General features: G+C 48.7%; 1 protein-coding gene across 5 annotated transcripts in view; it reads left to right on the forward strand.

Moving 5' to 3' along the window:
* PRKAG2 (protein kinase AMP-activated non-catalytic subunit gamma 2) overlaps window positions 1–16502 on the forward strand; it is a 330166-nt gene that overhangs the window by 121210 nt on the left and 192454 nt on the right. The gene's annotated exons all lie outside the window — the stretch shown is intronic.

The following is a 16502-nucleotide window of genomic DNA, read 5'->3' on the forward strand; positions in this document are numbered from 1 at the left end:
AAAAAAAAAAAAAAAAATTAAAAAATAATATTTTATTTTGACAATTTCAAACATAAGGTCACAAAAATAATACAAAGAGTTATCCTCTTCATCCAGATTGCCTGATGTTAGCGTTTTACCAGATCTGCTCATATCTCATTTCTCACGATCTCTTGCTGTGTGTTTATATGAACTCTGAACCCCTGAGAGGAATTTGCAGACATCATATCCCTTTACCCCTAAATATTTTAGTGGATATTTCATAAAAACAAGGTCATTCTCCTAACCACAGTATAATTGTCAAAAATCAGGAAATTAGCGCTAATACCGTGCTATCAGCTCAGCTGCAGGCTCCATTCACGTTTTGCACCTTGCCTCAGGGGTGTCATTTCTCGGGAAAGGAGACCCCCAGTCACGTGTTTTGTTTCATTGTCCTTTCTCTTCAGTGTCTTCATCTGGAGCAGCTCCTCGGTCCTGTCTCATCTGTCATGGCCTTAGCAGTTTTCAGGGGGAATGCCGGCCAGTTGCTATGTCTCCTGCCATTTCCTCACCATCAGAGTCAGCCTGCACCCTTGGGAAGGCATCCACCTATCTGTGTGCTGCCCTGGGCATCCCAGCAGGAGCACCTGATGCAGCTGTGACACCTTCCTGGTGAAGTGGACGCTGGTCACTTAGTGAAGGGGGCGTCTGCCACCGTTAAGTTCTCTAATAAAGGGCTTAAGGCCGGGTGTGGTGGCTCACACCTGTAATCCTAGCACTTCGAGAGGCCAAGGTAGGTGGATCACTTGAGCCCAGGAGTTCAAGACCAGCCTGACCAACATGGTGAAACCCTATTTCTACTAAAAATACGAAAACATTAGCTGGGCTTGGTGGTAAACACCTGTAATCCCAGCTACTCAGGAGGCTGAGGCAGGAGAATCGGTTAAACCCGGGAGGCAGAGGTTGCAGTGAGCGGAGATCATGCCCCTGCCCTCCAGCCTGGGTGACAGAGCGAGACTATGTCTCAAATAAATAAATAAATAAATAAAATGAAGGGCTTACTTTCCTGCCTGTCACCAATCAGGGTTTCAGGCAGAGCTACTTTGGGATTATGTAAATATTTTCTTTCTCATCAAACTTTCTCTTACTGGCTTCACAATCCATCCATGTTTCTTACCGAAATTATTACTGCAGTAATTATCAAAAGATGATTTTCTAAATTTATCAGGAATTATACTGACTGGTTGGAATTCTACTTTAAAGAAGAGGTTTTCCTTCTCTCCGTGTGTGTGTGTGTATGTATGGACCCATGGATTGATATCCTATCCCATGTCTTATGATTTGTGATTATCATATATTTTAAAAATGTTTTATTTTAGGTTTGGGGGTACATGCGAAGGCTTGGTACATAGATAACGATGTGGCACAGGCTTTGTTGTACATATTGTCTCATCACCCATGTATTTCACCACGTATTAAGCTCAGTACCTAATAGGTATCTTTTCTGGTCCTCTCCCTCCTCCCACCCTCCCCCTCATAAGTAGAACCCAGTGTTTGCAATTTTCTCCTTTGTGTTCATAAGTTCTTATTATTTGGTTCCCACTTATAAGTGAGAACATGCACTATTTAGTTTTCTGTTCCTGTGTTAGCTTGCTAAGGATGATGGCCTCCAGCTCCATCCATGTTCCCACAACAGGCATGATCTCTTCCATTTTTATGGCTATATAATATTCCGTGGGATATATGTACTACATTTTACCTGGTCTGTCATTGATGGGCATTTAGGTTGATTCCATGTCTTCACTATCATGTTTTTGATGCTGAGATTGTCCTAGACATGGCCAGGAGGAGCGTCTTCAGGCTCGTCACTGTGTCCTCTGACTTCCCTCATATGAGGAAATGTCAAGTCCCCATCACGCTGTGGCACTTCCTGGCTTTCTGGCTGGCCTTGCACACCCCCCAGCCAGCCCTGGAATTAGCCATTGCTCTAAGGAGCCCTTGTTACTTTTAGTGTCGAATAGTGTTTACATGTGCGTGTTGCTCCTAGGGTGTCGTTGCTTCTAGGCCTTCTCAGCAGACGCGCTAGAGACAACCTCACGCCCACACGGAAGAGAGTGGCTGGCTAGGCGAGGTGGCTCACACCTGTAAGCCCTGCACTTTGGGAGTCTGAGGCAGGAGGATTGCTTGAGCTCAAGAGTTGAAGACCAGCGTGGGCAACATAGTGAGACCCTGCCTCTACCAAAAAAGTTAAAAAATGGCTGAGCATGGAGGCAGAGGCCTGTAGTCTCAGGTACTTGGGAGTCTGAAGCAGGAGGATCACTTGAGCCCAGGAGTTCAAGGCTGCAGTGAGCTGTGATCGCCCTGCGCTCCAGTCTGGGTGACAAAGCAAGACCCTGTCTCAAATAAATAAATAAATATAAGAGAATAGCTGAATGAAATAAAGAAGGCACAGCTACACAGCAGAGTACCATGTAGCTGTAAAAAAAATACGGCATCTTTGAATCAGTATGGCAAATGAAATAAAGCAGTACAGCCACGCAGCGGAGTACCATGTAGCTGTAAAAATATACGGCATCTTTGAATCACTGTGGCAAAAGACGTGCGCAGACAATTCTCAAGAGACGTGGAGATGGCCGTTAGGAGCATGAGCGTACCTAGTCATCCTTAGAAATCCAGATTGTAGAAGAATTAATCCATATTTTCCTCCAGTAGTTGTAGGTTTCACTTTTTTATTATGGTAAAATGCATATAATATATAATTTAGCATCTTGACAATTTTTATTTATTTATTTTTGAGACAAGGTCTTGCTCTGTCACCCAGGCTGGAGTGCAGTGGTGCAATCTTGGCTCACTGCAGCCTCTGCCTCCTGGGCCCAAGTGATCCTCCCACCTCAGCCTCCTGCGTCAAAGTGTATAACTCAGCGACAGGAAGTGCATTCACTGTGTTGTGTGACCATCACCCCTATCAAGTCCCAGAACTGTTTCATCGCCCCAGGTGGAAACCTCACCGCCCTTAGCCCCCAGCCTCCATTACCCCTCCCACAGCTCCAGGCAATTGCCAAGCTGCCATCTGCCCTCCGGACTCACCTATTCTGCATATTTCATGTAAATGGAACCCTGCAATATGCAGACTTCTGTGTGTGGCTTCTTTCACATAGCAGATTGTTTTGAAAGTTGATCTACTTTGTAGAACTTCATTCCTTTTCCTGCCTAACTGCTATTCCATTGCAGAATAGACTGTATTCTGCTTACCCAGTCATCCACCGGTGGCCATTTGGGTTGTTTCCACCTTTTGTGAATAGTGCTGCCATCAACATTCGGTTCTTTTGGGTATATACCTAGGACCGCAATTTCTGGGTCATGTGGTCATTTCGTGTTTAAGTTGTAGAGGAATGGCCAAACTGTTGACTAGAGTGCACCATTTTACATTCCCACCGGCAGCGTCAAGGGTTCCAGTTTCTCCACGTCCTTGCCAACAGTTCAGTCATTTGTTTGTTTGTCTGTTTGAGATGGAGTCTTGCCCTGCTGCCCAGGCTGGAGTGCAGTGGCACCATCTCGGCTCACTACAACCTCTGCTTCCCAGGTTCAAGGGATTCTCCTGCCTCAGCCTCCGGAGTAGCTGGGACTGCAGGCACACACCACCACGCCCAGCTAATTTTTGTATGTTTAGTGGAGACAGGGTTTCACCATGTTGGCCAGGCTGGTCTCCAATGCCTGACCTCACGTGATCCATGCACCTCGGCCTCCCAAAGTGTTGGGGTGACAAGTGTGAGCCACCACGCCTGGCCCAGCTCTTTTCCTTTTTTTTTCAGTGTGGTCATCCTAGAGGATGTGAAGTGGTCTGTCATTGCTGTTTGGATTTGCAGTTTCCTAGTGAGGTCTAGCATCTTTCCTTGTACCTTCTGGCCATCTGTATATGTTCTTTGGAGAAATATTTAATCAAGGCAGCTGCTCATTTTTTTAACTGGGTTGTCTTTGCGTTGTAGAGTTGTAGTTCTTTATGGATTCTGGATACTAGATACTTAGATTTATGACTTGCAAATATTTTCCCCTTTTCTGTGAGTTGCTTTTCACTCTCTTAATAACATCCTTTGATGTACAAAAATGTTTAATAACAGCAGAGTTTTGATGACTAAAGACAGCTTCACGTCTGCTTCTCCTACTTGGCCTATGTAGACACTAACGCTTATTGAAATGGAGGAAGGGGAGAGAGTGAGGGAGGTGGATGCCAGGAACTACAGTTCATTGATTCAAAGGAATGACTGTCGTGGGAAGGGTGGGACATCAGGATAGGATGATGAGTGGGGGACTGTCTCATTGCCCCTCCAGCTGTCTGCTTCATACAGCTTGAAAGGCTGACTCAGGGTCTAACCATCCCTTTAAAGCTTCTAGTAGGAGGGAGAAAAGACAGCAGATTCTCCGTAGCCTTCTTTTCTGAGTTTCATTTTCGGAGGGATGGCTAATCCAGTTCTCTTGCTTGACCACATCTCTTCTGCTTGGCAGTGAGCCCAGTTTCTTTTGAGCATCTCCTCTCTAGAGACATCTAGCCTGTGGCACTCTGTGAGGAGAACTGTCAGCCTCTTCCTCACCCTTGGAGGCTCCAAAACATCCAAGCCAGCCCCATGTCGCCTAAAGGCCAGGAAACTATGTTTTAAATTTTTGGTGAGTGACTAGCAGATTCTCTCCCTGTTGTCACGGGGGGCAGGTTGGGTGAAAGTGCCCAGCTCATCTTTCTGCCTGCTGGTGGGGAAGGGTGAAGGCCAGATGGCAGTAGAGATGTTCTTTCCTTCTTGCCCCTGCTGATGAAGGAGTTTTTTTATTTTCATTTTAGCTTTTGCCAAAGGGATTTTTTCGATAACATACCTTGCTGATTTTGTCTACTACAGTTATGAATCACCATTTACCAGATTTTTTTGTTCTATTTTCTCCCTTAATATTTTAATTTTCAGTGAAGTACCTAGTTCAATCATTCCAAAACAATTTATATGGAAAGACAGTAGTTCCCACCCTTCTCCACAAAACCCCAAAAGAAACCTTTAAAAATCATATGCCTAGTCAACTGTTTTATGGTTTATCAATGTTAAACCTTGTATGTTGGCGGTTCATTACAATGCGGGGGGGTCAGATAATTCAGTGTCACACCCCACACCTTACCAATTTTCCCTCTGTTCTCTTTTTAAAAAATCAGTCTTTTGAAAATTCCCTCCTAAAATGCTTTTCTGACTATTTTTCTGATAATCTCTATGAAATTTTAATAAAACAGATACACTATGTATTGTTCACATGCTGTAAGTCTATCTGTTCCTTGTGTATAAGAGGTAAGAGTTCTGGCCAGTTACAGTGGATCATGCTTGTAATCCCAGCACTTAGGGAGGCCGAGGCAGGCGGATCGCTGAAGCCCAAGAGTTTGAGACCACTCTGGGCAACATGGTGAAACCCATCTCTACAAACTCATATCTCTACCCTATCTGCACAAAAACTACAAAAAGTAGCCAGGTGTGGTGGCACATGCCTGTAGTACCAGCTCCCAGGGAGGCTGACGCGGGAGGATCACTTGAGCCTGGGAGCTGAGATTATGCCACTGCACTCAAGCCTGGGCAACAGAGCGAGACCCAGTCTCAAAAAAAATAAATAAATAAGTTTTTCTGGCCCCCTTCAAGAGCTGACTTTCACCCCTTTAGGGCAATTATCACCCCATTGGCAATGATTCTTTAAGTAGAAAAGAATTTGAGGTGGGTGACGTCCATGCGTGTAGTAATAGCTGACATCTGGGATAAAGCCAGTCTGAAAGAGTGGACAGTCAAGTGACAGAATCATTTTGGGTTTTTTTTTTGTTTTTGTTTTTTAATCTTGCTAGTGTCAAGGAATAAACCAGCCACACGAGTTAACTTTCAGGATATCTGGAACTAAAGCCATGAAGTCCCAGAGCAAACATCTTTTTAAAGTGTCAGATGCATTACACACTTTACAGTTTTCTTTTACTTTGTTTTGTTTTGTTTTGTTTTGAGATGGAGTCTTACTCTGTCGCCCAGGCTGGAGTACAGTGGCACAATCGCGGCTCACTACAATCTCCATCTTCTGGGTTCAAGCGATTCTCCTGCCTCAGCCTCCTGAGTAACTAGGATAACAGGCTGCCACCACCAGGCTCAGCTAATTTTTGTATTTTTAGTAGGCTGGTCTCCAACTCCTGACCTCGGGTGATCCACCCACCTCGGCCTCCCAAAGTGCTGGGATTACAGGCTTGAACCAACAGTTTTCTTATTCAAAAGATACTAAGTACTATAATTTCACTCTTTATGGATGAGTCAGGGTCCTTGTTCGATTACCCTGTACATGTCAACACATCCAACAGCCGCTGAGTTATGAGGACAAAGTCCTGTGTGATGTGGGAGATCTGTCCTCTGCCCAGTTCTGCTCACCACCTCTGTCACCTTCACCTTGTGCCACTACCTGCTCTGTGGCAGTCGGCATTCCTGCCTTGAATGGCACCCACCCTCTCCCTGCCCCATCACAATTTGCTGCTAAGAAACCGGTTTTCTTAGTTATGTGTGGTTGAAAAGAGTAAAGCATTACTGAGAAAATCCCTTCATTCTTCATTCAAAAGATGAAGTGCTGGGGCTTTGAGCTTTGGGCTGAAGAGCAGGGCTTTGTCAATTCCTTCTGGTTTCTCCTCTGAGATCCAGAGCAGGTCTGCCAAGGCATGCAGCTCCTATTGCAAGTCCAAGCACTGCTTGGCCAGGCCAGAATCGTGGAGCCCGGTGTTCTCTCCCCAGGCTCCGGCTGCAGCCTGTGAATTCTCAGCACAGTCCCAGAAGCAGCCACTGGAGCAGGCACCTTCAGTCCTCACCCAGGCTTTCCGCAACTGTTCATACAAGGTCCTTTCAGGCGCCTTGAGCCTGAGCTAGTGGAGCTTCTGAGAGGCTGCTTTGAGGGACAGAGAATGGTGATGTCCCCTGTGAAATGCTCTGCAGCTTACAGGATATTTTTGCTATTTTATCTAATTGCCTTGAAACCCTGTAAAACGGTCTCTTGTGGGAGAAATGTGGAAGAATAAACTAAATGGCTCGGGATTGCATGCCAGTGAGTGAACGTACGTTGCTTTAAGGTGCTATGTTCGACCTAAGGGTTTTAAACCTTTCTGCCTGTCGCCTTGTTTTCTAACATATTTCATTACAAGAAGCAACAAATCCGAGGCAACCTTCAGCTCATCCCCTACAGTCTAAGCCAGGGGCTTCCTCCTGAGTGACGTGGAGGAACAGGTGGACTTCTCTGTGACCAGCCCGAGTCCAGACACTGGAAATCCTGCCCCATCACCTGGAAGTGAGAGACCGCAGGCCAAACGGGCTCTCCGCTGAGCCTGGGAGGTAACCAGGTCCTTCTCCAAGGCTTCGGTGCACTCCCAGCGCACTTTGGCATTTGTAAGATTTAACTTAAAGAGAATTAAACAGAAAACCCAGACAGCTTCAGCATCTGCTTTTTGGAAGCCATTGCTCTGAGCCCAGGGCTCAGCTTCTGGGCCACGGAGCAGCTGGAGTCAGGGCAGGATCTTGCCAGCAGAGCCTTCAGAGCTCCTGGCCGGTGTGCTCACGGGCACTGGGCAACCGCAGGGATGCCAGGCACCACGAAAGAAAAGGGCCCCACTGAGCCCTCCACAGGGGGCGCGATGCCCCTTCAAGATTTTAAGGAGATGCAGGATTTCTGACTTTCTGGGTGCTGCATTTCGGCACGCTAAAAATCCTTCTCGCCGTTGTCTTTCGCCTTTTTAGTACTTCCCTGTTTTTAAAAGCAAGATGTTGTCTCTGCCAATTCTCAGTGGGCTCAGATATCGCTGGCATGAGTGGAGCTGTGTGAGCTGAGGTGGTTTGTCTCTGCCAAAAAAATCACCCTCTTGTCACTCAGAGACTCAGGCTCCAGTTCCTGCGGTCACCACGAGACTGTGTGTGACCATGAGTGTGTCGGGCTGACGTGGAGCAGAGGCACGGGGGCCTGAGTCAGGGCGGAGGGCGCTCCACAGAGGTGCCGGCTCATAAACACCTCCTGGGGCAGGGACGGGAGGGCCCCAGCGAGGCGACGCGGCGATCTCAGAGTCAAGTGCAGCAGTGACCTTTAGAACTTTCCATGAAATATGACACAGTATTTTGCAACCAGCAGGAGAGCTCTAGCAAATATGTGCTAACGCGTGTTGCTGCTCCCCGGCCTGGAGGGGACCCGTGCACACTTACATAATGAGACTGGTGTGGACCACAGTCCTTCAGGGGACTGGGTGCTTTTCAGGTACTGCTTGTGGTCCGCAAAAGTTCAGGATGAGCGGGAAGTTGAGTCCCGCATCCTCACCTGCTTCTGCAGCAGTCCAGTCACAGACAGAGGCAGCCCAGCTCCTGATGGCTCTCCGATGAGGAAGCAGAGCCAGGGTCTGCCCCGCAATCCCGCAGGCGCCCACGGGATCCTAATCACTGAGCAATTCTGAAATTCTGGGTTTTTACAAAATTGTATTTCTTGAACTGAAAAGTCATGGCTGGCCTCCCTACCACACAGCATGGTTGAGAAGGATGCAGGGAACCGCCGTGGGCCGTCTCCCGGCTCTGCACAGGCGCAGGGTGTGAGTGAGTAGGGTCCCCCCAGCCCTGCTCTGCTGGTGGATTTCTTGGGTGCCCGGGCTGATTCTGCCTGTGCGGCGGCCCCTGGCCTCAGCATCCCTGCGCTGGGAAGCGCCAGTCTCATGAATGAATGGAGACGTGTGGAGGGAGGAGGGTGGTTACACTGAGTCTCAGCGACTTTTCTCTCATCTGGGTCCCCAGTGACAACTTCAAGGAGACTATTTGCAGCTGCTCATCATGTGGAAAGTGACTTCGAGGAGAAGGAAAGTTTGGGGTCTCTTCGAAAATTTGATTTTGATATAATTGGAAGTCCGGAGATAGAGTGGGCTTCCAGGGGCTTGACCCTGTGGGTATTCACGGGCTACCTGGAGGAGGAGGCACCTTGGCCTGATGAGGCCCTTGGCTCTCAGAGACCCCTGCTGCCACACAACTGATGCATGGGGTGGGGTGGGGGACAAGTGGAGGCTGGATGCCAACCACGGTGTCTACAGCAGAGACCCGGAGTCCCATTCACCAGGTTACAAGGCTGGGGTGGGGCTCTGACCTGCAGCCTGGACTTGTGCCAGGTTAGTGGGGCAACAGGGGCCGTATGTTCTAGCACTTCCCTGATGCCATGGGAACGTGGCCCCTGGGGCACTGGCAGAGAACCTCCAGCAATTAAAGGGTTTGCTCACATGTTTTTGGTCACCAGAGTCTGGGGGTGGGGGCTACATATTAGAGCCAGAGGAATGCCATCAGGTCTCACGTGGAAGGGTGAGCCTTCGTGCCATGTAACCTTATGTGCAGGAAGCAGGGGCAACAGTGCTCCATCTGCCAGCCCATCTGCAGTCCCTGACCTCTCCTTCCTCACCTGTCCCGCCCCAGCTCCACTGTGCAGTACACGGTCTGGCTGTGGAGTGTTTTGCAGCATTGAGATGTGGTGGGGTGCAGCACATCTGGTAAAATCCATGTATTAGCGTGAATGGGACCCAGTCCTGTGGGCTCCTGCAGCCCAGCCCTGGCTGGCCAAGGCTGGAATCCTGCCAAGGGCAGAGGAGCAGTCAGCACAGTCCTCCTGGTTCCAGAACAGCCGCCAAAGTGTCCCCCAGGGAACAGGACATTCTGCCTCCCGGATGGCCGGGCATGGAGCAGCAGCTGGCTTGCCGTTCCCTGACCCACCGTGCTACTCCTGGGCCACCTGGAGGAGCTAGGAAGCACTCCTTTTCTTTCTTCCCTGGGTAAGATCCCTGCCATCAGGGAGCTTTCAGCCTAGCTGGGGAGAAAATTAACCCAAAAGCCAGAACACAATGAAGCACACTAACAGTATGAAGCGTCTCCTGGTCCTGTTCTTCCATACTAGCTTATTTTTCGAGTTGTCAAAGGTAGGTTTGCAGTCAGAAACCTAGAAGAGCAGCCACCAGAAGACACACATAAAGAACACATGTGGAATGAGCCGAGCTCTAATGTCACCCCATCCCAGATCTTGCAAATCTGGTGTCAGAATGGTGACCTGCATGGCACAGGGATGTGGCTAAGAGAGAGAAGGCGTCTGCCGCTCAGCTACCTGGTCCCGTGCCAGGCTTGGGGTTGCGGCACCAGCCAGGGCTGTGAGTTTTAACCTGTGATCCAAAAAGGCCCCGGCCCTTTGAAAATACATTAGAAAACAGTTCCTTCTTGGGAGCCATTGGTTCCTTCCTTTTTCAGCCCTTCCCTTTAAAAAAGAATCCTGGGTGTGGAAAGCATTCCGTCAGAACGACCTCTGTGAGCAGAGTCAGGTGTGGGAGGGAGCTTCCCCTCTCTTCATTCAGGACCATTGACTGGCGGGAACAGAAGAGGGGATGGTTTCGCGTCCCCATCTGCCTGTGAGTGGTCATCTTTCCCCCGCCCGCCAGTCACATGTGCTGAAGAACTGGTCCTCAGCCCCCCGCCATGCCATGGGAAGGCACCACCTCTCCCAGTGCATCAGCGCTCATCTCCAAAACTTTGTCCCTCATGTAAGGAATTTCAGGCATGTGTGAGTCAAACAGAAAGACCCCTGCAGTGAGAGAACCGACTGTTAAACTTTCAGGAATTTTTCAAGCCAGTGCATGCCACCTTGCACAATATGTATACCACAGAAATTGGCAGACACACTGCAGATTGGTCTTCCCCTGTCTCCTGCGAGTATCTTCCAGCACATCCCTGCTCCTGCGCTTCTGAAATCCAGCATTGCCAGCAGCAGCGCTCTCTGCTGTTGGGTAAAGTTGGCTCTGGGAAGAGCATTTTGAGTGAGGTCGAGGCACGTGTTGGTGTAGTCGGGGTATCTTGGGGGAGTGGTGTTCACTGTCAAGGTTGTCATGTTTTTATTTGTCTAGCTTTTCTTAAAGCTGCAGTAACCCTGCTCCCCAGCTCCTCCCACGTAAAGCCTTCCAGGTTCCATCCTGTTGGACAGAGAACTGTGCTGAGCCAGAAACAACTTTGTGCTGAATCAGGCCGACCCCACACCCTCTTTCCTCAGGGGCAGAACAGCGACTGGAGTGAGCCAGTGATTTCTCTGCTTTGCTTTGCCTAAGTTACCATATCCTTCCTTTCCTCGACAAAGCCATCAAATGTGCCTGTGGAGCTAGTTCTTAGAGTATGGTGCCCAGAACTGGGCAGCAGCAGTTAGTTCTGGGCCTGCCGTGCAGAGGAAGCAATAGTATGTGCCCCACCTCTGTGCCCAGCCACGTGGAGGTGGCCTCCGGGGAAGACGCAGCCAGCTCTGTGCTTCTAGAGCACGGTGTCCCCACGTGTCAGGCCAGCTTGGTGTAGACTCCCGACTCATGTGCTCTGTGTTGCAAGGTGGCTTTAATGCAAATCAGGACTTCTAAACATGCTGCTTTTGCCTTTAAATTTCCCAGCCTGAAATGAAAAATCAGGATGTAGAGAGAAATTCTTTTCCAAATCCCTCTGTCCATGGCGGTCCTCTAGAGTCCTGTGGGATTCAGGCTAGGGCGTTGAACGGATGCTGAATTTTCCTGTGCACGTGGATGGGAAGTATGGTACGGTGGAAGGATGTGAATTTTGGAATCAGGTCCAGAGGAAGGGTCAAGTCCATATTCCCTCGACTTGCCAGCTGTGCCATCCTGGGCAGACTACCTTTCTGACCCTCAGTTATTCATCTTTCGATGAAGTGTTGTTAATTACACCTGCCCTGCTCATGGGTGGGAAGGATGAAATAAAATAATGACTGTAAGGTGACCAGCACCCCAGCTGGCTTATGGTGGGCACTCAGTAAATGGGAGTTATTGTTTTACTCATGAAATCTGGTGCTGAGAGGACAGGAATGTCTCTGAATTGTTTGTGGCAACTCATCCCTTCCATCAGCAGCTGCTCTGCACACTTGCTGGAGGCTTAATAACTACCTGTTGAATGAATGACCATTTACACGCAAGTGCAGAACCATCAGGCCTGCCCAAGTTGCTGTTTATTTTCCACACAAATTTAAACATGTTTACTTTTATTCACTGAAGTTTGAAATGTTCTTTCTATCTGTGGTATTATGTAGTGTAAGAATAGTACCTCGGCTTAAACAAAACTTTTTCCTTTTAACCAAATCTGCCTCCTCCTCATTGGGATACTTGTTCAGGTCTTTTCCTCAAGATGTTTTGCTATTTTATTTATTTATTATTATTATTATTGAGATAGGGTCTCACTCTGTCGCCCAGGCTGAAGTGCAATGGCACCATCATGGCCTCGACCTCCCAGGCTCAAGTGATCCTCCCGCCTCATCCTCCCGAAGTGCTAGGATTACAGGTGTGAGCCACCACACCCAGCATTGATTTATTTTTAAATTGAGAAAACAATTTTTGTTAGAAGCTAATTTTTTTTTAAAGAAACCGAAACATGAAACTCCTAAACGTACCTACTTCCAGAATGTAATCACAGTAAGCTTGGGCTGCCATATTTAACAACAGAGATAATCAGTGTGTCAGGGGACCCAGCTGGCGGTAGATTTTGTGGCTTATTTCTGAAGACTGGGGTCCCCCTCCACGCATTGATTTGGCCTGGCCTGGGTTCTCTCCGCTTCACACTCTCCAACCCTGAAGGCCCATCTCAAGTTCCCCTTCTCCAGGCAAGGCCACGCAGGCCTCCCCTCCTTCCTTTGTGCTGGCGACGCCGGCAGCCACGGACCGCATACCCTCAGCTTTTTCATGCAGTTAGTATTATGTATCTTTGTCTCTCCAGCTCATTTGCAAAGTCACTGAGAGCAAGACCTATTTTCTGTGTTCATTTATGCATCCTCGCTACAAATACCTGATTCCCATGTCTATCAGTCAGTCCCAGCAGGAGAAAGGAGGCACACTGAACTTTTTGGATCACTGGAGGAGAAGTGAATAAAGACACTACTTCCAAAGGTGTGGGCAGGCTGCCAGGAACCCTTAGGGCTGGCGCAAGAACCCGGGTTCCTATCGGCAGGGCTGCTGCCACTGCTGTGCCTGAGTGATGAAAGAGGGGGTTCCCTGGCCCGAGACAGAAGGCCGGGGGAGGGTTTCTGTGAGAGGAGTGGAATTCTTCCCTTGGGGGATGACACAGTGAGGCCAGAGCAAGCCTGTAGGGACGTAGGGGGCTCTGAAAGCCTCAGCTCCTCCCTTCCTCTGGCATCTGCCATGCCCCTGTGCCCACTGTTGGCTGCAGCTAACTGGCAGCCCAGGAGGACAAGCCTGGCCATGTAGCCCCTCCAGTCGGCTCCATCGGGGAGCAGGGGCAGCTAGAGGGACCGCAGGGACTCAGGGTGACTGTCCAGTGCCTTCCAAAGCGGGTGCCTTGCTGGAGGCCTGGGCCCCTACCCTTTTGGGATTCCCAGTCTTCTGGTAAGGGCTATGTTGACATATAGACTAGAAGAGCTAAACTCTTTCAAAGGAGGGAAAAGTTCCCTCTTTGGGGAGTGATAAGGGAGAGCTCACTTGGGGGAAGGCATGATCTCTGAATTGGGCCATAAGAGTTTCACGGGGTTTCAGCAGGCAGAGCTGAAAACCATGGGCTTAGGAGACAGGGCAAATGGTGTAAGCAAAAGCAGGTAGGTTAGAAATTCCAGCCAGGCTTGGTGGCTCACGCCTGTAATCCCAGCACTTCGGGAGGCCGACGCGGGTGGATCACTTGAGGCCAGGAGTTCGAGACCAGCCTGGGAAAATGGCGAAACCCTATCTCTACAAAAAAATACAAAAATTACCTGGGCCTGGTGGTTTGCACCATAGTCCCAGCAACTTGGGATGCTGAGGTGGGAGGATTGCTTGAGCCCAGTAGGCAGAGGCTGCAGTGAGCTGGGATCACATAGCTGCTCTTCATCCTGGGTAAATGAGCCAAACCTTGTCTCAGAAAAAAAAAAAAAAAAGAGAGAGAGAAAAAAATTCCAAGTATGACCAGAGAATGGAAACCAGACCACGCTGGCTGAAGTAGAAGGTTCATGTGGGCCAGCAATGGAGGCAGCCTGCACAGGTGTCTACAGGCTGGGTCATCAGTGGCTCATGCCTGTAATCCGAGCACCTTGGGGGGCCGAGGTGGGTGGATCACCTGAGGCCAGGAAGTTGAGACCAGCCTGGCCAATGTGGCAAAACCCTATCTCTACTAAAAATGCAAAAAATTAGCCAGACATGGTGGCAGATGCTTGTAATCCCAGCTACTCAAGAGGCTGAGGCAGGAGAACTGCTAGAACCTGGGAGGCAGAGGCTGCAGTGAGCTGAGATTGCACCATTGCACTCCAGCCTGGGCAACAAGAGCAAACTCTGTCGAAAGAAAGAGAGAAAGAGGGAGAAAGAAAGAAACAGAAAAGAAAGAAAGAGAGAGAAAGAAAAGAAAAGAAGGAAGGGAGGGAGGGAGGGAGGAAGGCAGGGGAGGAGGAGAAGGAAGGAAGGAAGGAAAGGAGGAAGGGAAGGAGGGAGGGTGGGTCATACCTTATAGGACTTCCTGACCTTACAACATTCAGCACAGCACCAAGTAGACAGTTGTTACTCAGAGAGTCAGTTTTGTAGAAATTGCACCAGAAGAGTTGAGACCATAGTTTCTTGATCTGCTAAGCAATGGTGTGATTATAAGGTCACTCTAGGCAGAGATGGACTGGGTCCCCTAGGCGGGAAGGGCAAACTCTCGCATCTTGGCAGAAGGGATCAGGTCTGATCACATGAGCAGCTGCTCTACCAGTCAATGGGGTCTGAAATGCTAGAACCAGCCCCGGCCACCCTTGAGCCACACCGGAGCCATGCCAGGGCTGAACAGGTTTCTCAGGAGCTGATGTGTGTCCCCTGTGGATGGAAGCCCCATGGGAGTGGCAGATCTGGCAGGGGGAGCTGAGATTCCAGGGTTTCCTCTCATGGTGGTAGAATGGAAGACTTCCCTTGGCCTCCCTGCTGCTCCCCTAGCCTGGAGCCATCTTTATCTCATCAGGGATCTGCAGTGACTGGCCAGCAACTCTAGAGGCACTGAGCTCCTCAAATGAAAGAGGCAAGAGAAAAGGCATGAAAAGCAGCCAGACTTGAGCTGGGAGGCTTGACCATGGCTCCTGAGAAGTCCTGGGCTCCAGTGGCAAGTTGCTGGGATGCTTCCACCCCACACCCCATCCTCTTGTTTTCAGCTGAACCATAAATAATAACAATTCACTGAAGAAACTGGTGGCATTGCAGATTTTGGAGGTTATCCCACTCTAATGGGCAGCCAGGAGAACCCAGGCTACTCATCTTTAGCTCAGGGGTTATTTAACTGGTCTGACAGTCTCCCCCTCATAGGCATAGTCATTTGAGGAGACTCCACATAGATTCAGCTACCACAAGGGGTTTAGACTGTTGAAACTAGGCTAAATCTCTGTCTCTGTCTTTTTTTTTTTTTTTTAATAGAGATGGGGGTTGTTGGAAACAGATGCTCAGTACCACAAAGAAAAATCAGCACTGAGACAAAGGATCTCTCAGCAAGGCAATTTAACTCTCTGCAGAAAGGGTGCTCTTGTTAGCCATCTTGCCATGGGAATACAATGAACAAAGGAAAAGCAGACATATTTATCCTTTATGCATTTGGGGTCATCTTTACTGTTGTGTCTGATCTCTATTGGTTGGAGCCAGACCTCACAATCTAAAACTCAACCTGATTGGCTAATAACTTAAAACTTGCTTGAATAGATAGAGGCAATGGAGAACAAAAGGAAAAGAGGAAGTCCAAATAAGGAAGGGCAGGAAGTTGCTTGCGAAAGGACTTAGAAAAGTAACAGCATAAGTGTCTTGGTTAAAGTACAAGGACATAGAATGTACTACATGCCTGTGAGCATGTCTAACTGCTACATAGTATGATAGGACTAACAGAGTTGTTAGCAGAAAGCAAGAAGGCTTTGAAGAAAGTCTTTAAAACAAACTATTATTTCTAACACTTATGGTTTATTCTTTAACAAGAAAGGAAACTTTGAAGAGGAACTTTTCTACTTCCCACGTTGGCGTCACTGTATTGCCCTGGCTGGTCTTAAACTCTAGGCTCAAGCCATCTTCCCACCTCAGCCTCCCAAAGTGCTGGGATTACAGGCATGAGCCACTGTGCCCAGCCCTAGACTAAACCCTGAAAAGACCTAGTCTGGTCTTAGCTCACTCAGGGGGAAACTGGGGTTCAGAAATGGGAAGTAACCTTCTGATGGTCACAAGCCTGATTAATAGCAAAGCAAGTAACTTTAGTGAGGTCACCAGCCAAAAAGTCGGGATTTGTTTTTTCTCTCTTGTGCTTCCAAAGTTTATTAGTTGCAAAACACATACAGATTATAAACATTTTAGGTTTTATTTGATCAGCGGTTTGGCTTAGTTGTCAAGGAGATTAGAATGCCAGTCCTGGTTCTACCATTGGTGACAGGATCTTGGGCAAGTCCCGTCCCTGTCCGGAGCCCGTTTCCCCATCTGTCATAGAAGGGAGTCGGACTAGATCTCTCTAAAATCTCCAGCTCTGTCATTCTGCAATTCTCAGCAAGTGCAGAGCTCAGAT

The sequence above is a fragment of the Cebus imitator genome, unplaced genomic scaffold (assembly GCF_001604975.1).
Source record: "Cebus imitator isolate Cc_AM_T3 unplaced genomic scaffold, Cebus_imitator-1.0 Scaffold20, whole genome shotgun sequence".
In the NCBI taxonomy this organism is placed as follows: Eukaryota; Metazoa; Chordata; class Mammalia; order Primates; family Cebidae; genus Cebus; species Cebus imitator.